The sequence below is a fragment of the Panthera leo genome, chromosome B2 (genome assembly GCF_018350215.1).
Source record: "Panthera leo isolate Ple1 chromosome B2, P.leo_Ple1_pat1.1, whole genome shotgun sequence".
NCBI classification, from domain to species: Eukaryota; Metazoa; Chordata; class Mammalia; order Carnivora; family Felidae; genus Panthera; species Panthera leo.
In genome coordinates, this window is record NC_056683.1 from 101500906 (window position 1) to 101526718 (window position 25813).

Genomic DNA, 25813 nt, shown 5'->3' on the forward strand with positions numbered 1-25813 from the left:
AATAATAAGTTAATGGATAAAGAAATTGTGGCATATTTGGGGCGCCTGGGTGGCCTAGTCAGTTGGGTGCCCGACTTCGACTCAGGTTATGATCTTGCAGTTCGTGGGTTCGAGCCTCGCATCAAGCTCTGTGCTGAATGCTTGCTCAGAGGCTGGAGCCTGCTTGGGATTCTGTGTCTCCTTCTCTCTCTACCCCTCCCCCACTTGTGCTCTGTCTCACTCTGTCTCTCAAAAATAAATAAATGTAAAAAAATTTTTAAAAAAAGAAATTGTGGCATATCCATAAAATGGAATATGATTCAATGATAAGAAGAAATGAGCCATCAAGCCACAAAAAGAGATGGAGAAACCTTAAATGCATATTGCTAAGTGAAAGAATTCAATGTGAAAGACACACAAACTGTCCGATTCCAACTCTATAATATTCTGGAAAAGGCAAAACCACAGAAATGGTAGAAAGATCAGTGGTCTTCAGAGGTTAAGGGTTAAGGGATGGGGAGGAAGACAAGAAATGAACAGATGAAACAGAAGAGATTTTTTGAGCAATGAAATCATTCTGTATGATACAGCAATCATAGATACATCACAGCATACATCTGTCAAAACTCATAGAATGTACAACATATGGAATGAACCCTAATATAAACCGTGGACTTTAATGATAATATATCAGTTTTGGTTAATCAGGTGTAACAAATGAACCACACTAATGCAAGATGTTAATAGGGGAAGAGGGCAAGGGGAGAGGACGTGAAGATGTATAAACTCTGTACTACCTCCACAATTTATCTGCAAACCTAAAGTTGTTCTAACAAATTAAGCCTATTAATTTAATTGAAAAAATATATGTATGTGTATACATACACACACACACACACACACACACATATAGCTGAGAGAAGAAAATAGCTGCATTCAAATCAATTAACACTTCTAACTAATTATCTACATGCACATTCTGCTATTCTATACACACATATACACACTGTGTTCCAACCACTATAAAAAGTTCTGAGATTAAAACTTCATAAAGGGGGTTCCTGGGTGGCTCAGCCAGTTCAGTGTCTGACTCTTAATTTCGGCTCAGGTCATGATCCCAGGGTCATGGGATCGAGCCCCACGTAGGGCTCCAAGCTCAGCATGGAGCCTGCTTGAGATTCTTTCCCTCTCTCCCTCTCTCTCTGCCCCTCTCCCCTGCTCACACTCCCTCTCTCAAAAAACAAACCAAAAAAATAAAAATAAACAAACAAAAAACTTCATGAGGACAGGAATATCTGCCATTGGGATTTGTGTCATTGATGTATCCCAAGTACCTGCTGCAGATAGGCCTCTATAATTAATTAGTAATATAACTTTTAATTAATGAATAAATTAATACAAATATGCAATAGAGAATGGAACTTGGATAATGATCAGAAAGAATCTGGGGTGCCTGGGTGGCTCAGTCAGTTAAGCATCCGACTTTGGCTCAGGTCATGATCTCGCAGTTCATGAGTTTGAGCCCCACATCGGGCTCTGTGCTGACAGCTCAGAACCTGGAGCCTGCTTCAGAGTCTGTGTCTCCCTCTCTCTCTGCCCCTCTCCCATTCACTCTCTGTCTCTGTCTCTCTCTGTCTCTCCCTCTCAAAAATAAACATTAAAAATTTTTTTAACTAAAAAAAAAAGAATCCCCAGTGGTCTAGAAATGACTTTTCAGTAGGACAACAGTGTTAACATCAGTGAAAGAAAAAAGGAGGGATCACACAAACTAGAGTGCATTGGTGAGAGGGTTGTCTATGTGTCTGTGGAAATTAGCAAAATTGGGACCCATGAAAAGAACTTGAGAAGCACTTTATCTATTTAGTCAGGTGGGTGAGGACCAGGATATACACAGATTTGGACTCTGTCACCATAGAGAATTTAATTTCCAAACAAAGTTACTGTGTTGATGGTTAAGATAGGTTTATTCCTTACATAGGAACTTTCTATTGAGATATTGCCGTGGTAACAGTTTCTGCTCCACATTTCACATATGAGAGAGTGCTAAAAACAGGTCGGGTGAGACCAGAAAGAAGTAAATGAGGAAAATTTCAGGGAATTTTTATGACTGTGTTGACATTGGCTTGCCTGAATATAAGAAACCCTCTCTTAAGATGCTCAAAACGTAGCTTAGAAGAATTGAATTGTAAATGAAGGAATGTTACTATACAAGTACTAGAAGAAAACACAAAAGAATCTTTAAATAAATAAAGCCCAAGAGCCACAGAGGGGGAGTATGACCAGTTACCCATATCAAATTTAAAATGTTTCTATGATGAATGAGGACACAAAAATATTAAGACATAATCACAAAAAACATTTTCAATTTCAAATATTGGGCTAATATTCATTAGTCAAATAATACAAATAATTTGAAGAGAACAAGTAGATAATTCACAGAAGAAGCAAATCAAAAGTTCAACACATTCTAAAATGTTCACTCATTCCAGTAGTGGAACAATGCCAACAGGGATTATTTTTTAAAAATCTATTAGATGAGTTAAGATTTAAAAATTATTCAATTTCAGTAAAATTTAATTTCAATAAATTAATATTATTCAACTATCCAGTGCTCTAAAGAAGGTAGATAAACAGACTTACACGAATATTCTTAATGAAGAATAAATTGTTTCAACTTTTAGAAGTTGAGTAGGCAGGTTTATCAACAATAATGATACCCAGTACTTATTATATGCTATGTATTTTTAAACGTATTCTACATTTATTTACATTTAATCTTGACAGTGACTCTGTAAGGTAGATACTGGTGTATTCTTCCATTTTACAGATAAGAAACTCAAGCCATGGAGATGTCAAATAACTCACTTAGTAAAATGTTCACATACCTATGAAGTAGAGATGCTGGAATTTAAATCCAGATACTCTGGCACCAGAGTTCATGACCTAAACCTCTCTGTAATACCACCGCACAGTGTTTCATATGTTGTTTGAAAATGTACCTGGGGATTTTGTTTTTATTCAGAGATGGTAAGGCTAACGAATCAAAAAACAATCATCATTGAAAAGACAGTTTGTTCAAAAAGCAGAATCAGGCCTGTAAGCATAGAAAACAAACTGATGTTTGCTGGAGAGGAGGGGTGTGGGGAGATGGGCAAAATGGGTGAAAGGGAGGGGGAGACACAGACTTCCAGTTATAGGATGAAAAAGTCATGAGAATAAAAGGCACAGGATAGAGAATACAGTCAATGTTGCTGTAATAGTGTTGTATGGTGACAGATGGCAACTATACTTGTGGTGAGCATAGCATAGTGTACTTTGTTGAATCCCTGTGTTGTACATTTGAAACTAATGTAACACTGTGTGTTAACTGCATTCAAATTAAAAATATTAATTTTTTTTTTTAAAAAGGTATTTTTTAATGACAGTTCCCAAGGGGAACGGGAATGCGACACTGGCAGATTCACAGGGAAGCCCCAGGGGCAGTCAAGAGGCAGAAGTGAGGGTAAGGTGTGAGCAAGACACTTTACTGTGGTTTTTGTAATAAGGGATGGCCAAGGCAGGGTAAACAACTTGAGCAGATCTAGGATTAGGGAGTTTGAATACTTTCAGTAGGCTCTGGGCTACAGGATATTTGAGGCAGAGGAATACTGGAATACTGGAATATACTGGAATCCTGGAATATAAGAACCAGACAGAGTTTATGTATGGACTCTGGATTTGGTTGATTTGCATATCAAAGGTGTGTTTTCAGGCAAGTTGTATGCTATCTCTTAAAATGAAGTAACCCAAGAAGGGACAGTCTCTCCAGGATCAGCAAGGCCCCAGATGCCAGAGCATCACGAATACAAGAAATAAGAAAATATATCACTACACATGTATATATACATACTCTTTGTTTCAGCAATTTACCATTCAGGAATTGATACTGTGGAAATGCACACAAAAGCAGTGATGTATAAACCACAAATACTCAGTGCATCACTGCTTGCAACTGTTCAAAGTTTCTATTAACAACATGGGATTCTGATGTTTGTGGAGGCTAAGAAGTGAGGCTGTGACTAAGAGAAAGAAGTTGGGGCTCCAACGAAACACCATTACAGGTGTGGGTGTTTCTGGAGAGTTTTAACAACTAACCAGAAAATGACGACAGTGATTCTTAAACTTCAGTGGGCATTCAAATCACCTGAAGGGCTTATTAAAACCGAATCCAGATCTCTGCTCCCGATCTCTAGAATTTTCTATTCAAAAGTTTTGGGCCCCCAAAATGCACATTTTTACCAAGATCCAGGTGATTCCTATACTGCTGGTCTAGAGACCACACTTTGAGATGCATTGCCTAAGAGGAACAGCTGTTGAACCAGGACATCAATTTGGAGAAGGTATTCTAACAGCTCAACTCAACTGACCTTGACAAAGGAGCAATCAACCACACCTGTGAGACTGCATGAGCAAAGCTTGCCACCAGAGGGCAGTGCTATAGGTCTTGGGCACCCTAGATTGGATAGAGATACTATCCTAATTAGACCTGACTTAATTGGATGACACATTTCCAGAATCATTCACTTTTCAAGTAAGGTTGGGTAGCGATTCTTTAACACAGCTGTTTTGAGCAACTGGCTACAAGATAAATATTTGAAGGTCAGTCCTAGGTTTGGAATGCTCAGATGGCCAAGTCACATATGAGCTATTGAAGACCCCAAAAGAGGAATTAAAAACCTCACAACTTAAAGCCCAGATGCCAGGAATATTATTCTACAAAGACATGTTTCAACTTCTCTATGTGGTCTCTTCAATATTCATTTGTATACATTTATGTGGAACTTGACTCTGTGAAAGGTAGCACTACATATAACCCATGCCCCTCCCACCCCCCTTTTGTAGGGTAACACCATGAGAGTTGCATGAGAAAATATATCATTTTCTCATGAAAAATAATGGGAAATATTTCTTGAATCTTTGTTCCAAACTTTAGCCAAATTCAGTCACGAAGTTTGATTTTACTTTTTTTACTACCAGAATTATAGACCAAATTGTGAAAGGAATATCAGAAAGTATGTAAAATACTTTGTATATATTTTATAACCTCAAATCATAGCTTCTATCATAAATTTGGTATAGAACTAATCTCAAAAATAGTGTAATCATACTGATCTGAATTATAGAATAGGAACTGTGAGTTTTCTTCAATTATTGGCACTTAAATGTAGCTTTTACAATACCAATTATTTTCAAAAAAATAATAGCAACAAAAGGAATATTATTAATATATGATGTGTTATAAATAAATTCTAAAAATTGAATTAAAATAATACAGTTTCAAAACACTACAGTCAAATGTTATTCCCATTGTGGAATACATTACAAAGTAGAAAAACAAATTTTCTGGTATTATCAAAAGCCAATAACTGTTTTCTGTTGTTCAATACTTAAATCAGAAAGTTGTCCCTTCCTAATCTGAGAAAGTAAGAAATTTTTAGGTAATGACATCACTTCTTTCTGAATATGACATGCCATTTTGTTTGATTTTAGCAATAATCTATAATTTCAGTGACTAGATCTTACATCACAGATCCACATACTATCACTGAGATGGTTGGTAAAGGGTGGCAATGGTTTGCTAATAGGGACAAAGAATACAGACCAGTGAATATTCAGGTTAAACAGATTGCATTTACAGTTGAGCAGCACATTTCCCAGCTATTAATACCAAGGACTAATCATAGTTCATACATCCTCACTCTTCACAGCCTGGCAAAAGGCTTTGGCAGCAGAAGGCTGAGTCATTTTTATCTCCCGTTGCCATGGGATCCTATTGCCCTGGAGACCCTTCTACCAGAGCCTGCAGCACCAGCCACAGCGTCACTCACACTGAGAACTCTCCCAGGGCAGGAGCTGAGGTGGCCCACCAGTGATCCCTTTTCAAAATCAGAAAGTGTCATTTCTGCAGTGGTTAAGTGAGTTTTCCTTTTTCCATGAGTAAGCTATTTAGTCTGGTCATTTCTGCTTTTAAGCTAATGCCAGGAAGTGTGTGTGTATGTGCATGTGTGGTGTGTGTGTGTGTGTGTGTGCGCGCCAGTATGTGTATTTTAAGTAAAACTGACTTCTAATGCAGCAATAGGACAAATGAATTACTATATTGACCTACCTCTTCTCTGAGCATAGAATGTTAAGATTTACGCGATTCAGTCACGAGTTCTGCCATTCTGTCCCACACTAAAAAAAAAAAAAAGAAAAAGAAAAAAGCATAAAATATTTCAACATAATGAATCACCAATAAATACTGAAAACACACATTTAAAATGCATGAAATATGTATATTTTATGTTTTAGGGTTAGGAGTAAATATATCTGTTAGCTAAAATTTCCATGATAGCATTCATCTGTTTCTGTTGTAAGATTGTTCAGGGTCTAGACTGAAATTTAGCTTCTACTTTCAACAAGGAAAATTTTTTTAGTAAATTAATAATATTATAAGCCTGATAGGTGATGTTTAAACTTCTCAAAAGTATGTATTTTTTCAAATATGCTAGAACAACTTAGAAGGATTGATTTACACTGAAATAACTTAAATGTTCATATCATTTTTATCTGCCTGATAACATTTTACCTGTTTTTGCTAAAGATTCTTCTATAATAATTCATTAACTTAACTGAAAACTTTGTGGTACATAAAAGTTATTCAACAGCATTTTTTTCAGAATTTATATTTTAGAGTAATTTTTGCAAGAATTAGTCAAACTGGAAGAGACGAGTAAGACTCAAAGATGAATATTATGTTTCTCTACAATTCTATGATAAAAGAATGATTTTATGAAAATATAATTTTTTATTCAATTAATATTTATGGAATGTCTACTATGCACAAAGGGCATTGGCTGCTGTGACAGAAGCTCTTAAGTACCTATCTACTATTCCTTCTCTGCGTCTCACTGAATAGCAGAACCCTGCTTTCTGTTGCGTGTGGGTGTGACAGTGCACCAAGCTGAGAAACTACATTTCCCAGCTTCCTTTTCAGATAAAGATGGACACATGAGTGGCCAATAGAGCAGAGCAGAAGGTATAGGTGGGGTGACTTGGTTAGGTGTTAGCCTTTCCACCTTTCATAGTCTTGTTGCCTAGAACACAAATATAAGGGCTGAAGCTCCAGGATAAGAGCCAGCATTCAAAAGGCCGGAGATGAACAAGAGAAGGACACTGGAAGAGTGGTGACTATATTAGCTAGGGTTCTCCAGAGAACTAGAACCACCATATTCTGTTGTTAAATATTTAAATGACATATATGCACATACACACACACACACACACACACATATATATGTATATATGCGTATATATACATATATATGCATATAGATATGATTTATCATAAGGAATTGGTTCACATGATTATAAAGTCCCAAGATCTGCAGTCTGCAGCAAACTGAAAACCCAGGAAAGTTGATGTTTCAATTAGAGTCTGAAGACTGGAAAAAAAACGAAAAACAATGTCCTAGTCTGAAGGCAGTCAGGCAGGAGGAGCCCCTGTTACTCAGCCTTTTGGTTCTATTGAAACTTCAATAGCTTGGATTCGGCCTACCCACATTAGGGAGGACAATCTGCTTTACGCAGTCTACCAATTCATATGTTAATCTAATCCAGACACCCTCACAGACACACCCAGAAAAATAAACTTTGATTAAATATCTGGCCACTCCGTGGCCCAAGCTGACACACAAAATTAATCATCACAGTGACATTTGGCCATCACAGATCTTGGATGGCCTGGACAGCAAGCTTCCAGACTTCTTTTATGGAAAGAAGAATAAATCTCTACCTTACTTAACCCATTGTTTTTCAGGTCTCTCTTACAGCCAAATGCAATATCTAACTGATATATGATTATAAACACTTCTAAATATGGATTTCCCATAAATATTTTAAATTTTCAAACATTATTATCACATGATAAACTCTCAGCAAATATGTCCAAAGAGGTATCTAAGATCAGGACATAAAATCTTTCCGAAACCAATTTAGGGGATTGGTTATATATATATAACTATATATATATATAAACTATAAATGTTACCATATATATATATCTATAGATATATAATATATATATATATAGATAGATAGATAGATAGATATAGATATATATATAGACATATATATAGATATATAAACTATAAATGTTACCATACTGAAATGTATAAATATTCTTTCTTATTGAAAACATTGTCTCATTTTCTTTATTTTTTATCCACTTCACCTGGCTAATTCAGATTCATCTTTCATAATTGAGTTTACATGTCGACCCTTCTAGAAAGTCTCCCAAGTTATCCTTTATCAAACTTTATTCTTTCAGTAATGGTTCTTGCTGTATTCTACTAGATGAGTACGTAGTCATTCCATGAGCCCTAAGAGAACTGGGTTTATGTTTTATGGAGGTTTCTTTTCTTCTAAATAATTTGGTCTTCAAGTGAGGAGAGATGGATTAATCTTGCTTCTGAGTTCATTGCACATTGTCACACTTGGTCCTTGTAAGACCACCCACCACTTAGTTTTACCTATTTATTTACTCACTTATTTAATTCTTTAATCTCTACATAATATTCCAATTCCTCTTTGCCATCACATAGGCAATCTGTGTAATATGACAACAGACACTCTTGTAAATTGTTTCCTGGTTTATGTGCATATGTTTTTAACATTTTTATGAGTGGTCCTGTTATAATACATGTTTTAATTTGGGGATTAAACTTATTCTGTGTTTTGATTTGTTTACTTAACTAATTTTTTTAAATTCATCCATGGTGCTATGTGCACATTTAATCAATTGTTTCCAACTGGTGCATAATGTTCTCTGGTATACAGCTGCCACAGTTTACCTATTTGTTCTCCCAAGACATTTACTGTTTGTTTCCAAATCTTGATTACCACAATAATGGAGCAGCAAGCATTCATTTACAAGTCCCCTTTAGATCTTGTAAGAATTTCTTTAGTATGTGTATGTTAATAATGTCTGTGTGCATAATGCATACATCTATATACATATATGTTAAATACATACATATATGTGTGCGTGCATAAATATAAATATTTCCTAAGAGCTGAATTGCTAGGTCACAGAAAACTCTCATACTTATTTGACAATGTAGTGCAAACATACTCTTTCCAAAATGGCTTAATCTGTCAACCTCTTACTAGTAGAGCATGAGAAGATCAATATACTCACAGCTTCTCCAACATTTGACATTACTTACCTCCCAAATTTTGTCTCACTAGCAATGTAAAATCATATTTGTTTTTAATTTACATTTCTCCAATTACTAGTGTGTTTGAGAATCACTCTATCTATTTAGCCTTTTGGAGGTTCCTTTTTTCTACATCATCGTCCATATTTCTACTGGAATTGCTGTCTTTTTGTTGGTAATTATTTTCAGGTGTTTCTGTGTATTCTACATCCATTCCTAGGGTTAGACATTTGAAACATATTTTCCCAATTTTATATCTGCCCACTAATTATAGTGCCCACTAAGTCCATCACTAAACACGGGGCACCTGGGTGGCTCAATCAGTTGAGTGTCCAAGTCTTGATTTCGGCTCAGGTCACGAACTCGTCGTTTGTGGGATCAAGTCTCACTTCAGGCTCTGTGCTGACAGCATGGAGCCTGCTTGAGATACTCTTTCTCCTCTCTCTCTGCCCCTCCCCACTGAACTCTCTCAAAATAAATAGACATTAAAAAAAAAATAAAATAAATCCCTTACTGAACAGAAAATGCTTAATTTTGATATAAAAATAACCAAGGGGCATCTGGGTAGCTCAGTTGGTTGAGCATCCAACTCTTGATTTCAGCTCAGATCAGGATCTCACAGTTCTGTTCATGATTTGATTCGTGAGATCAAGCCCTGTGTAGGCTTCTGCACTGACAAGAATGGAGCCTTCTTGGGATTCTCTCTCTACCTCTCTTTCTGTTCCTCCCTGGCTTCTCTCTTTCTCTGTCTGTCTGTCTCTCTCTATCTCTCTCAAAATAAATACACATTTAAAATAATAGTAATCAATATTTTCCCCATAGATTAGAATTCATTTTATTTAAGAAGTTCTGCCCCACCCCATCACAAAGATAGCTCTTATATTTTCTTTAATTAGCTTTATAATTTTGCCTTTCATATTTAAGTATTTACCATCTGGAGTCTATCACTATATATAGGATTTTTTCTCCATACAGTGAATAATTATCATCCCAACATAATCGACTAGAAGATTAACTCTTTCCCCATTATTTATGATGTCTCTTTATCATATATGCATATACTAGCCTGTTTCTGAGTTTTTTGTGTATATTTCTTTTTTTTAACCTGTTTTTATTCATCAAATGGATCTCTATATCCTTGGAGCCTAGTGGAATGCTTAGACTTTATTTGTGGAATGAGTGATGATAAGCTACTCATAACAGATCCAAAGCTGTTTATCGTCTATGGTACTTATTGTTGCAACTGTGTAATTTAAATGTTGCATAAACAAATGAAATGGGAGAACAAGGAGAATTATTTCCATAAAAACTATTTTGAAAGATTTTGATATGGAGAATTGTTAACATAATTCTTGCAAACTAGGTGTGGATTAGGACACTATGAATGACTGGGACAAGGGGGTGGGAATATTAAAGATACAGAGGAATCCACCACTCAGATGGCTTTAAGCTCCTCTCCATTGTAGAGAAACCAAAACTAAAAAACATAGATGATGCCTTATGGACATGGCCTATACAAGACAGATAAATTGGAATTATAAACATAGCATCTATACTCAAAATGAAAATCACCCTTAATCAAAAGATTGACACAATAATGTATATGTATATATTTACATTGAAATGAAATATATTCATGTATCATTTTAATAATTCCCTGTTTCAACAAAGTTTTCAATTTATCAACCAATTATGGGATCAGATATGAGATCTTCTATAAAGCAACTACCTAAAAATGGTTACAAGTTCTAAATGAGCTGCACATTCAAAATTTGGGGACACATCTAGAAAAACTATGATCTGAGAATATACTTAAATCACTCTGAAACATATTTAAAATCAATACTAAATACTTGAACATACTTAATCACCTGCTTTTCTTAGATTATTAAAAGTAGAGGTAGTACAGTAAAGATTATTTCAAGATGGGGGTTGAGCACATACATCTTTAAATGTTTTTAAAAGGTAAAAATCCACAGCAACAGTGACAAACAGAAAGAATGTCACCAGCTCCTGGGAAATTTTGAGGAATTCCTGAAAGATAGGAAGCAGATGGAGTTAGAATGTCAGGGAAACAAAATCAGAGAAAACAATAGCCCAAAGCACACAGATGAGAAAATTACTGTTAAAAGCAATTGCATATATAAACAACCTCAGAGTCAACAAACAAGAGGGCCTTAGGAAATAATCAGAATAATCAAAGTGCCATAATCTGAATAACTAGCCCAATTTGACCCCTTTTATGCCCACTTATAGTAAGCTACAGATGGTAACTATGATTCTTCCACAAACCCTATCTTTAACTAAACCTCCAAAGAAAATATGGGTTCTTAAAAAGTGAGTTATCTTCCAGGATAGGATTCTTAGCACTGTGATGGGAGTGTAGAGAAAAACAGAGCAAAGTCTGAGGAAACGTCATCCTCAACTAGGAAGCCAGAAAAAGAAATAAACAAGGAGAGCAATAGACTTCAGCTTCCCATGCTAAAGGACTCTCTAAAATACAGGACTTTCTGGAGTGTATATTTTTGGTATAAAAGATTCCCAGAATAAATATTGGGCCTAGATAAGTAGAGCTGTTCCCCAACTAATTAAAGACCACGGAATGAATAGAGAGCTCCTACACTCTGAAAGAATCTTTGTGATCTGGCAGGACCACTCATCCTTCCATACATTTCTACAGAAGCCTATGCTAATCAGATCATGTATTCACAAACAATTAAATATTGATTATCACGTGCAAATATGAACAATCAAGATTCACTAAAGATTTGAAAGAAACCAACACCACACCAAAGGAGGCACCATATTCACCAAATAAAAGAACACCCAACACAACCAAGTTGAAAGAACAAACAGAAGACAGCTCTTGTGTCTTCTGTATGTGTAAGTATAATTAGTAGGGATAGGGATAGGGATAGGGATAATAAAACATCCTCAGAATGTTTTAATGGATAACACATCCATAAGACAAAAAACAGGATTCTATGAAAAAGAAATAATTAGAGATCTTAGAAAAATAAAAATTCAATAAATGAGCTGAGCAGTGTACTGGACACAGCAGAAGATAAAATATATAAGCTGGACTATGTCCCTGAGGGATACTCTTGGAACGTAGAAGGAAAGGACAAAGAGATGACACATGTAAGAAAAGTTGACAAATCCTTGGACTAAGTATATGCATTTTGCCCATTTTAATTTGATCATTACAGCCACCTGATGAAGTAGATTTAATTATTATTTTCAATTTTGCAGATGGGACACAAAAATCTAGATACAGCGTAATGGAGCAAGTCAGTGGCACTATCCAGTCTAGGCCTTGGGTCCCTCAATCATAGGCCAAGCTCTTCTCCCTGGCTCAATATGTGGGTTATTGTTATGCTGGGATAACTGGGAAATGCCTGTTTTAATACATTATAATGCTGAAGATATCCAAGAGAGGAGCATGAGCATGGCTGAATCTCAGGCAAAAAGTCAAGGAGACTGAAGACTCAGAGAAGGCTGTTGGATTTGACCTTCAGGATAAATCTTGAGAAAGGTTTTATCAGGACGGTGGTCCTCAGAAGTCAATATTATTAAATAGGCACCGTGAGAGCTTATGAAGCTGAAGAACTCTGGGCCTCAACTCCAGAAATCACAATCCAGTTCACATGGGTGGCTTTAGAATCTCCATTTGAACAGGCACCCCGGGTAACTGAAAAGCAGGTTCAAAACTGAGAGGAGAGGGTTGAGGATACAGATAGACCAAGATAGCTAGAATCCCCCGGGCAGAGTACCATAATGGAGAGACCACTCTGGACACCTACAGAAAGTTCTCTTCAAATCTTCAACTAAGAACTGATCAACACATGCCTGTGAGGAAATCACTCCAGGCTGGGGAAAGAACCACCAAAACAGTTGGAACAGTTTTTGGAGATCACACAAGACCAGGAATCAACCAGAGTGAAGGATTTCCACAGTACATAGGGCATTAAGTAGGGTACTCAGAAGGGTACTGCCTCCATAGTGGAGAAAAATTAGCCTGAGCTCAAATGGCATTATTGTCCCATCTAACAACAATAACAAAAACTCTAGCCTTGAATCATTCAAAATGCTTCCAAGTAACTTCACTGAATCCCCAAAGAGGCTCAACAATATTTAACAAAATTCCTTACTCAAAAAGATAAACTCATAATATGTGCATCAAATAAAAAATTATCAGACATGTAAAGAAACAAGCCTATAAGGAGGAGAAATACTTATTAATGGAAACAGACTCAGAAATTACACAGATGATAAAATTAGCAGACAAGGACATAAAAACAGTTATTACAACCATATCCATGTATTCAAAACAAAAAGTAGAAGAAAGCATGCACGTATCAAATGAGACATGGAAGGCATATAAAAAGAGAACCTCCAGAGATGAAAAGCATAACGTCTGAAGAAAGATAAATAATGAGAAGGATAAGGCCTTCCTCATCGTTGTGTCAGAATCCAGAGTAAATGCCCAGAACACAGTCTAGGTGCAATAATTCTTTGATGAATGAGTGAATATATAGATTCTTTTTCCTCCAATCAATGGCTGGCTTAAGGGGTATGGCTGTGTTTTTACAAATAAGACACTTAGAACTGGGAATAAAATTATAAATCTGAGCACAACGTATCACTTTATACAGTTTCCCAATGCCATTTTGGCATGTAAGAGCAACCTTTAAAAACTATTAAGTTATAATCCAAGGAGGAAAAAAGTAGAAACGATGGAAGAAGCAAGAAAATATAACATTCTTTTAAATTCTTCTCCGAAACAGGGGCCAGTTAATGTCAAGGGAAAGTCCCTATGTCCACTCTGGCATTTGGCTAAATCTAGCCCTGCTTTACCTACAGCTGGGTGAGTTTCCTTTCATTTCCTCTGTTCTTCATTCTCCTCACTGGGCCTGTCCTCCCATTAAAGTCAGCAGAAAGCAGATGGATGTCCATGGAAGCAAATCCCCAGAGGGTTCCGAGGTCTCCAAAGTTGTTGTTAAGCCGTCTCAGAGTGCAGATGGCAGGGTGCGAAATCTCACAAGCTGCCCAGAGGCCCAGCAGTTGAGTTCAAGCCCTAATGAATAAATCATGCTTCTTCTCTCCATAATCTGGCGTTGGGGTACTGGGCAGCATTTGTCATTCACCTGAGTCCTGACCATCTCGTTATAGAACTGCAGAAATCTCTAATGATGTATTCTCTAGGAACAGCCTATATGCAACACTTGGGGCTTCTTGGGTATATGTACATCTGTGCAAGGAATTCTATACTTGCTCTTGGTGGAATTGCCCTGACAGTGACAGAGCCTCCCACCTGCCCCTTAATAAAAGGGTGCATTTGGCTCAATAATAATTAGCATCAATAATGGGAGAGCTCTTTGCAAGGCCTGAGCCTGGCCTTCCCAGGCTGCAGGTGCAGAATTATCCCCATGACCTTTTGCTCCAGGATCGGTCATTGAGGAGAGGAGCGGAGCCGTCAGGAGGGAATCGCAAGCCTGTTTATCTTCCCTAAGAATCATTGTCTGGCCTCTGCTATTCATGTCAGCAGCAGCATTTTCCTCTTGGGAAACCTACAGGAGAGGCTGAGACGCCTCATCTGCATGCGTGCTTGCTGGAGCCTGGCAAATGGGCACCTGGTTTATTTTCTGGGTATCTTTATGCTCATTCGCAAAGAAAGAAAATCCACTTTATTACAAGGAACAAAAACACAATGGAAAGAACCCAGGTGGCTGAAGGCTGACTGACAGGCAAGGACGTCAGGAATAAGATGCCAGACAAGGGTCCTGTGTTTCCAAATGGCAGACTCTAGCTGCCAGTGTACACATGGAGCCTGTTACCCGTGGAGGGAAACTGCCCCAAAGTAAGGAAACACCAGCCCCCTCTTTGTTCGCCTGCTCCAAATTATGGAGGTACGGTAGTCCCCCCTTATCCAGGAGAAATACATTCCAAGACCCCAAAGCAGTGGACACCTGAAACAGCAAATAGTTCTGCACCTTATACCATCTTTTCTCCTATGCAGAAACACCCATGATAAGGTTTAATTTCTAAATCAGGCACAGTGAGAGATGAGCAACAGAAACGAGTAAGAAAATAAAACAATTACAACAATATACCGTAATAGAAATTTGGGACTGTGGTCTCTCTCCCTCTCTCTCTGTCTCTCAAAATATCTTACTGTACTGGACTCACCCTTCTTAGGATGCCACGAGATGAGAAAACGCCTACGTGATGAGGCGACGCGAGCGCCGCAGGGTGTGGCGTATCCCTATCGCTAGGCTATATTGACCTTCCGCAGATTCCACAGAAGGAGGATCATCTGGTTCCCGCCTGCGACTGCGGTTGACCAAGGGTAAATGAATCTGCGGACAGCGAAACCAAGGATTACGCGCGACTGTTGTCCCACAAGCTACTCTGCGGGAACTTGTCTTTTCCCTCGTTTGCTTTGGGTTCTGGCTTCATATGGATAATAAAAGAAACAAAAATTCAAAAAGGAACTGTGACCCCCTATCCCTCTGATGAAGTGATGTTCGAATTCTGTAAGATCAAATTCTTGCTGGCTCGTTTTCATTCTTGGTGATAAACAGAACATCTACTGAAACCGTTCTGTTTCCCTGATCCCTTGCGGTGCTTTAGAAATAATTTTGTAACTTCGATCACCATGATCTGAGCCCTGTCAGCCTTCCACATAAGCTACTGGAAGGCAGAACTGGGTCTGCTCCACATTTGCCTCTCCCACAGCCCTTCTAGCATTCCCTGAAATTGGCCAGGAGCTGCAGAGGAAGAGGAAGGACCCAGTATCCAGAAGAACCTGTACCAATCAACTGAAGCTTCAGACTCTAACTGTGGCATTCGGACTGATTAAATCTTCTTCATTTCCTATAGTCACCTTTTCAGTGACTTCCATCACCAGGAACTTCAAAAGCCCTAACAATTCATATTGCCATTTTTTGCTTTATTTTGTTCTGTATCACGGTCTAAAATACTAGTTAGTCCATTCAGTGATCTTGAATATTGTCCATCACCTCTATTAGAATAGAAGCGCCATGATGGCAGGGGTTTTTGCCTGTTTTGTTTACTTTCTTCCCAGTGGCTAAGCCATGCTTGGCACATACTAAATCCTTAATAAGTATCTATTTAATTAATTAATTAGTTAATTAAAGACATCAAATTCCTTGTATATTGTGAGTACTTATAAATTATTTACTTAAAAGTGACTTTGTTGAGCAGCGCCTGGGTGGCTCAGTTGGTTAAGTGTCCGACTTGGGCTCAGGTCTGATCTCACCGTTCAGTTTGTGAGTTCGAACCCCGCACCAGGCACTGTACTGATAGCTCGAAGCCCGGAGCCTACTTCAGATTCTGGGTCTTCCTCTCTGACCCTCTCCTGCTCTCTCGCTCTCTCTCTCTCTCTCAAAAATAAACATTAAAAAAAATTTTTTTCAGTGAATTTGTTGAGTTAAATTAAATTTACCAACAATGTCTATGTATTTCTAAAAAGTTATTTGATACGTCAAATGTTTAGTCATGTTATGTCTATGAAAACTGTAGTTCCTAAATGTAAAACAAAACAAAACATATCTTTTTCCTTGTTCAAAGATACTCAGAGTGGCATTTGTATCACTAATGGCATAAGAAAGAGAGAAGAAGGGGCGTCGGGGTGGCTCAGTCGCTTAAGCGTCCGACTTCGGCTCAGGTCATGATCTCGCGGTCCGTGGGTTCGAGCCCGGCATCGGGCTCTGTGCTGACCACTCAGAGCCTGGAGCCTGTTTCAGATTCTGTGTCTCCCTCTCTCTCTGACCCTCCCCCGTTCATGCTCTGTCTCTATCTCAAAAATAAATAAACGTTAAAAAAAAATTAAAAACAAAAAAAGAGAGAAGGAGACCAGACAAATTAATAGACAAATTGTAAACCTTACTCATTTATTTGTTTGCAAACAAGGCTGAGCACATCATTTGAATACACTTTAATTGTGAGGTCTGGGCTTCTAATGATATATAGGTTTGATAATTTCAAACATTCCCCTCCCCCCTGTTTTCACTGCATCTACTGTCATTAGGATAATACTTCATATTACCAAGCCTGAAATATGTAGCTAGATCGTGTTTGGCTAATTCCCTTCATGATCTCACTTAAGCCACCTGTTGTAGGCAGAATAATGGCCCCCTAAAAATTCCACATCCTAATCCCTAAAACCTGCGAATGTTACCTTACTTGGCAAAAAACTCTTTATAGGTATGATTATATATATTAAGGACCTTGTGGTGGGAAGATTATAGTGTATTATCGAGGTGGGCCCAAACTGATTACATGGATCTTTAAAAGCAGAGACCTTTTCCAGCTCTGATTAAGGGAAAACGCAACAATGGAAGAGTGGTCATGGAGATTTGAAGGTGGAGATAAGGGGCCTCTAGAGGCTGGAAGAAGCTAAGATACGACTTCTCTCTCTCATCTAGAAAGAAGCACAGCTGGACTGGCACCTCAATTTTAGCTCAGTAAGAGTCCTATGAGACTTTTAACCTAGAGAACCATGAAATAATACATTTGTGTTGTTTTAAAACACTAAGTTCGTGGTTGTTACAGTAGACATAGAAAACTAATATGTGGTCTGGTCTCATTTCCCACCATGTCCCTCTATGCATTTTATTCTAAGAGCTACACTATCTACTCATTGTATCAAAAAGGGAGCATTGAATGGAAAACAGAGACTTCCATAACTTTACTCTTACTGTTCCTTCCATTGGATATAATATTTCCATGTTTAAAATTATTGCTCATCCTTCATGGCCCAGGTTGAATCATTCCCAAGTCCCAGGTCTAATGTAATCTCTCCTTTCTCACTACTTTCTTGAGTTCTTACAGACTACCTAACAATTTTTTCACTTCGCCTTGTATTATATTTACTTTTTTCCTCTCCACAACCATAGCTCCCAAAGGAGAGGGCTCTGTATTTTTCATCTTTGTATCTTTTACAGATCCTGGCTTAGACTCACACACATAATGCCCACTTGACACGTTTTCAATGATTAAGTAACTGCAGAATGAGAGGCGGTCTATTTAGAAAAATTCACCAGGAATAGTTTTATTCAATTCTCACCTGAGTTTGGTGGAGAATGAGTCTTAGATGCACATTAAAAGATAGAGGGTAAATATGTATTCCCAGGTGTCAGGATGTAAATTCAATATAGGATTCTGTAAGTGGGTGGAAATGCTTATAGAAAACAGCCTGAATAACTCTGAATTGCTATCAAAAAGAAAACAAAATACATAATGTAATCAAAGACTAAAAAACTGAATAAGTAACAACACAGGTGGCTGTATGACACAAATCAAAGAGAAAAGGGCTAGCTTCTAAAGGGCAAATAAATCAGGAAATTTCTTAGCAAGGAGAATGATAAAAGACACAAAAGAAGCAAACATATCCAAGAAGAAAGGATGAGAACACAGATAAGACACGAAAATGGCAGATGTCTTCATTATTCACCAGGCTCAGAAAATTCCCTGGGCAAAGAGAACATGTAATTTATTGTTTGCATTCAAAAACATTATGTATGTGCCTAACATTTAAATATATATTGTTAATATTTCCTGGGGATATGAAATTAAAGAATACACTTCTTGATCTAAAGTTGCTCACAGAATAATAAGGCTAAGGATAGTATATATGGCATGAGAATGAACATGGAAAAGGGGACCCACTAGGGGCGCCTGGGTGGCTCCGTCGGTTAAGTGACTGACTTCAGCTAAGGTCATTATCTCACAGTTCATGAGTTTGAGGCCCACATCGGGCTCTGTGCTGATAGCCCAGAGCCCGGAACTTGCTTCGGATTCTAGGTCTCCCTCTGCCTCTTCCCATTCCCTGCTCATACTCTGTCTCTCTCTGTCTCTCAACAATAAATAAATGTTTGAAAAAAAATTAAAAAAGAAACGGGAAGCACTCAACACTTAAAAAAAAAAAAAGAAAAAGAAAAAGAAAATCCAATAAAAAATGGGCAGGAGGAGACCCGAATAGATATTTTCTCAAGGAAGACATACAGATGGCCAACAGACACATGAAAAGATGCTCAACATCACTTATCATCATAAAAGTGCAAATTAAAATTGCAATGAAGTATCACCTCGCATCAGAATGGCTAATAGCAAAAAGACAAAAAACAAGTGTTGGAGAAAAGGGAACCCTTGAACACTGTTTGGGAGAATGTAAAATGGTATAGCCACTGTAGGAAACAGTATGGAGCTTCCTCAGAAAATTAAAAAAAGAAATACCATACCGCTCAGTAATTTCACTACTATTTACCCAAAGAAAATAAAAACACTAATTAGAAAAGATACAACATTCACTGCAGAATTGTTTATAATAACCAAGATACGGAAGCAACTATAATATGTAATCTTGTCTACACTGAGCTAGTTTCCCACAATTCCATTCTGTATCGGTTTCTAGTTAAGGTGGGCCACAGAAAGACTTTTCTGTAAGATTTGAAGGGGAGGAATGAATCAGCATCCATGCTGTAGCTTACACACATTATCCTGATACACTGGCTCACCTCATTGGCATGGAATAGTATCTAGAAGTGTAACTGTTCTACCTTTTCCTGGAGTCAGCTCCTCTGACTCCTAAGTTCTGAGATTTAGCACTAAAATGAAAGATGCCAATATTTCCAACAACTGACATGTGTTTCAGTCCATCTTCATGGGTTCCAGATGATGCTCAGGGTTTCCAGATGATCCTTGCTCTGCCTTCTTTACGTCTGTATTCCCTTTCTGGTTTCTGGTTTTGTAGACTTCAGATTCCAGTAGTGGACATAAAGACAGTCTTACAGGGGCACCTGGGTGGCTCAGTTGGTTAAGCGCCGGACTCTGGCTCAGGTCATGATCTCACTGTTCGTGGGTTCAAACCCCATGTCGGGCTCTGTGCTGACATCTCAGAGCCTGGTGCCCGCTTCAGATTCTGTGTCTCCCTCTCTCTGTCTCTGCCCCTTTCCAGCTCACACTCTGTCTCTCTCTCTCTCTCTCTCTCTCTCTCTCTCTCTGTCAAAAATAAATGAACATTATGGAAAAAAAAATTTTTTTAAAGAGACAGTCTTACAGAGACTGTTCAACCAACTCACTTATATATGGTTGGGAACCAGACCCCTCTAACATTTAGCATTGTGCGAGAGGCACTGACCAAAACAAGCAGAGAAAAAATTTAGGTGTATATAATTTTTAAATTAATATTTTCAATATATACGGAATCAAACTCTATTTGTAGATATATGATTATATGCTTAGAAAACACAAGAGAGGGTTATCTGGGTGGCTCAGTGGGTTAAGCATCCAACTTTGGCTCAGGTCATGACCTCACTGTTTGTGAGCTGGAGTCCCACATTGAGCTTTCTGCTGTCAGCACAGAGACCACTTCAAAAAAAAAAAATTAATATTTATTTATTTTGAGAGAGAGAGAGAGAGAGAGTGAGCTGGGGAGGGGCAGAAAGATAGGAAGACATGGAATCCAAAGCAGGCTTTAGGCTCTGAGCTGTCAGCACAAAGCCTCAAACCCACGAATCTCAAACCCACAAATCGTGAGATCATGGCCTGAGCCAAAGTCGAATGCTTAACTGACTGAGCCACCGATGCACCCCACACAAAGCCCACTTCAGATCATTTGTCCTCTCTCTCTCTCTGTCCCTCCCCCATCTTAAAAATAAACACAAAAAAAGAAAACACAAGAGATTAGACTCCAGTTTATAAAAGCAGCACAAAAATAAAAAAAAAAAATATCTAAGAATAAACTTAACAAGAAATTCTTAACACCTACATGAAGCAAAATTTTAAAACACTAAAAAATCCTACAGCAGACTTAAGCAAAGAAAGATATGCTGTGTTTTTGCATAGTTTTTTACATCAGAAAGACATTGATTTTCCCAAATTTAATTTCTAAATTTAATATGATTCCAACAAAAATCAACATGGGGGGCAGGGTGTGAATAGACAAGATGATTTTGAAGTTTCCATCGAAAATTAGACAAACAAAAGTGGTGAGAAAAACTCTGAACACATAGCTGGGACTAGACTAAATAAATACTTAAATAGATTATAAAGATTTAACTTTTAAAACAATCTCAGAGTGACACATGGACAAAGAAACACTCATGAAACAAAATAGAAAATCCTGAAATAGACCCAAATGCAAATGGTAATTGACTATATAATAAACGTGGCAATTTACTACTAATAATACTGGGACGGACCTGTCCTACACATTAGGTTAAATCTCAGTGCTTCAGAATTTGAATGTGAAAAATATTAAATCCTGAGAATACTAGAAAAAAAAAAAAACATGGGGAAATGCCTTGATAATCCTAGAGAGGTAAAGGATCTTCTAATTGACTTGAAATCATCCATAAGTCATAAAAAGACACAATTATACATTTGATGTCACAAAATGAAAACTATTACATGGTGAAGGAGGAGGAGGAGGAGGAAAAGGAAAAGGAGGAGAAGAAAAAGCAGCAGCAGCAACAGAAACAGCCACAAATCTGCCACTTTATCATAGACCAAGTGCCTGTCTCCCAAATTTATAAAGACCTTCTAAAAAAGGACAAAAGCAATAATGCAGTAGAAAAATGATCAGAGTACAGTTCACAGCAAAGGAAATACAATGGCTCTTAAACATCAGAAGTTGTTCAACTTCCCCTGTGAAAAGAGACATAAAGGTTAAATCTATACCATATTACCATTGTTTACCTATCAAAATAGAAAGTATTTAAAAGTTTGAAGAGCACTATTGGAGATGCTATCAGCAAGCAAACATCCTCAAACATTATTGATGTGAGGACAAGGGGGCCATTAGTATCCGCATTACAAATGTGGGCAGTCTTAGACACAGCAACATCGTTTTCAAGAACTGTATTTGTGTATACGGAAATGATGTGCATAGAAAATGACATTGCAGCGTTGTCTGTGATAACCTAAGCTTAGCCACAACCCCAATGGCCATCTGGAGCAAACAGGTTATACTAATCAGGTTACTTCTAATCAACTAAATACAGTTTTAAAATATAAGATGTGGCACCTTTCTGTCATGGTGTGAATATTAAATTAAAAAATTAAATTAAATTAAAAAAAACCGGGAGTTATAAGACAATGAATATCATGTGCTAAATTTGTACACATTTAAAGGGAAAAATAAGGTCATATGAATGTTTTTTTTAAAATGTTAAGCATTAGGGATGCCTGGGTGGCTCAGTCAATTAAGCGTCTTACTTCAGCTCAGGTCATGATCTCAGTTCATGGGTTTGAGCCCCACATCAGGCTCTGTGTTGACAGACAGCTCTGAGCCTGGAGCCTGCTTTGGATTCTGTGTCTCCCTCTCTCTGCCTCTCCCCCCACTCCTCCCCCCACTCACACTCTTTCTCTCTCTCTTTCAAAAAGAAATAAAACATAAAAAAAAATTTTTAATGGTAAGCATTGGGGCACCTGGGTGGCTCAGTCGGTTAAGTGTCTGACTCTTGGTTTCAGCTCAGGTCATGATCTCATGGTTTGTGGGTTCCAGCCCTGCATCAGGCTCTGCACTGAGAGCGCAGAGCCTGCTGGGGATTCTCTCTCTCTTTCCCTCTCTTCCTGCCCTCCCCCCACCTGTGCTGTCCCTGTCTCTCTCAAAATAAATAAAAATAAAATAAATAAATAAATAAAATGGTAAGTATTACATGTTATGGGTTTTCCTTTTTTGCTTACACATTTCACATATGAATATATTTTGGAAATTTTTGTTTTTTAATACAAAGTACCTTAAATATTTTTATTTATTTATTTATTTATTTATTTATTTATTTATTAAAAATTTTTTAATGTTTATTTTTGAGACAGAGAGAGACAGAGCATGAACAGGGGAGGGTCAGAGAGAGAGGGAGACACAGAATCTGAAGCAGGCTCCAGGCTCTGAGCTGTCAGCACAGAGCCCGACGCGGGGCTGGAACTCACGGACCGTGAGATCATGACCTGAGCCGAAGTCGGACGCTTAACCGACTGAGCCACCCAGGCCCCTAAATATTTTTAAAAATGCCCTATTTTAAAACACCCTATGACCCATTCAGTATATGTGAATGTTTATTTTATGTTTATGCAAAATAAATATTACATACGCCTTGTATATTTATGTAAAATATTGTTTACTTTATAACCCAAAACGGCAGCTCCTTGTGGTAAAGTTACCTATCTCGTACTCTTTTCTACTTTGATCCTGGAACACCTAGCAGAATGTTTGGAACATTATCAGTATCAATAGTACTGATGTCAATGTTAATGACGGTTAAAAGTTGTAAAATGACTGCTATTCCTAATATGTTATATTTTACAAATGTAACTCAATGTAATCCTTAAAACAATCTTCTTATGAGTCAGGTGCCTGAAGGTTGGTGGGTTAGTTACAGCTTCACAGAGCCTGTGCCCTTCATCCCCACCACCCTTTATCTTGACCTCTTCTCAGCACTCAATAAACATGTGATTTGTTGGATGAGAAAACAAATAAATAATAATTTGCATTGCAAAAGAACAAAATTGAGATGGTGTCACTCAGCCTAGCCCAGTCCTGGGGAGCCATGCAAATGTAAACAATTAAAATGGAACCTTTCCTCTGAGAGCTTGTCAGTCAGAAATCCTTTGTTTGAAAGCAAACTGGCAGGAGAAACAAAAGGGGACAATGGGCTCACACTAACAAAAAAAAATTCAAGGGGTAGGTCAGACACAGCTAGATGGAGGGTCACAAATGCTGTCGTCCTGGCTGGCTCCCTCGCTCCCCCTGTGCTGTCCACTATTTCCATTCTCTCTGTTTCCATCTGTCTCAAGTCTGCCTTCTCTTAGGTTGACTTAATTCTCAGTCTGACTTAATTTTACCTAAGGGACCATAAATCACTCTATAAAATCTAACTTTTCTTTCCTCTGTTCACTGTTTGGAGGTGAATTAGACTTTCTTGTGACTTCATTTGACATTTTATTTTAGCTTTACAACTTGGGGCCACATGTTTGCAGAGGGAAAATAATATGTCAGTGAATTTCTACAGAACAGTGCCAGGGAGGGCTGTAAAAACAGCAAAACCTTACATTCCGTATCAGGAACAGAATATTTTAGGGTAATGCAAATTTTTTACCACAATAAAGGGGTAGGGAGAAGAGGTCAATTTAAAAGCAAAGCCTGTTTTTCTGAAGAAAACTTGCTGAAGTCATAACTTCTAAATGTCATACCAGCCTTTTCACCTTTCACTTCACCCACTGAGGCCACTGAAGAAGAACTGAACTATACCAGCTACCATCAAAAAGAAAGAGGAGAAGTTTGGATAGCATATGCTTTGGTTACCAGGTCAAAAGTTCTCTCTGTGTGTTACTTGTTTATCTTCTTTGTTGTTAAAAAAAAAAAAAAAAAATTACTAGTTTCCAAGCCAAATTGGAATAAGTGGTGGAGAATAATTCCTTATATTATCACAATTTAAAATCAAGGAAGAAACTCTTTAAGAAGAAAGTCCTGATTGTGAAAACTGGCTACTTCCTCCACTGAGTCTATTTATAGTGAATCATCTCTCCCAACATGAAAACTCCATTGCCCCAAACACATTTAGCATGAATCCATTTGGATAAAATTGCTTTGTTTTCTTTCCCTGGAGATGCCTAGGATACTGCATCCCACTGTAGGACAGGGAGCGGGCCTGACATAAAAACACAAAGTCAGTTAGAAGGATAAATCTATATTTAAAGGAAGAACCCTCATAGGGTGACTAACTTGTTTGCCTGGAACCTCCCCCAGTTTCAGTTTTGAGGGTCCTGTGTCCTAAGAAGCCCCTTAGGTCACAGGAAATTATTCTCTATTTTTTAGCCATTTTTGGGTTGAGATTTAAAGCAGAGATTAGAAATAGTTCACATAAACTCCACGTTAATACTTAATAATTATTTGCCTACTCTGGAGGAGGAACTGTCGACAATTGCACGTTAATCTGTAAGTGCTAATTTTTCACTCAGCCTTCGGAGCTCCAAAGGGACAATGTAAAAAAGCCTGCTAAAATGACCAAAAGTTAAATATGTCAATAAAATACTAACATGGCCAACTAATGAGACAAAAAAAAAAAAAAATTCCATGAAGTGCACAAAGAAGGAAATTAAGCTTTAGCAACTGTGGGGTCTATTGACCAAAATACGAAAGTGCCGTTATAGATTTCTCCAGTGCTCTTCTAGAATTCCTGACTTTAAATGCCAAGGAGCGAACATAATGAGAAATCTGATAGCCTTTTTGTTAGAGAAGGCTCTGCAAACGGCTCAACAGGTGCACTAACTGTTCTCCGCCAACCTGACTTCACATGGTATTGTCTAAATCTTGCCGTTAGGAAGAAGAACTGACTTGTTCTTAATAAGTCATGCTTTGTTTCTTATGGTGTGTTTGGCAGACAAATCCACTTTGACTAGAGAGCAAAGTAAGAATGGGTGGAATAAGAGAAAGCTTTTGTAGGCTACAGGGAACGTGGAGGGGATGGTCTCTGCTACCAATCATCCACGCGCATTTTGCAGTCTCCCTGGTAGTTAGGTTGGAGCCACGTGAGTGAGAGCTCACGGATAAGAATGTGAATGAAAGCCCA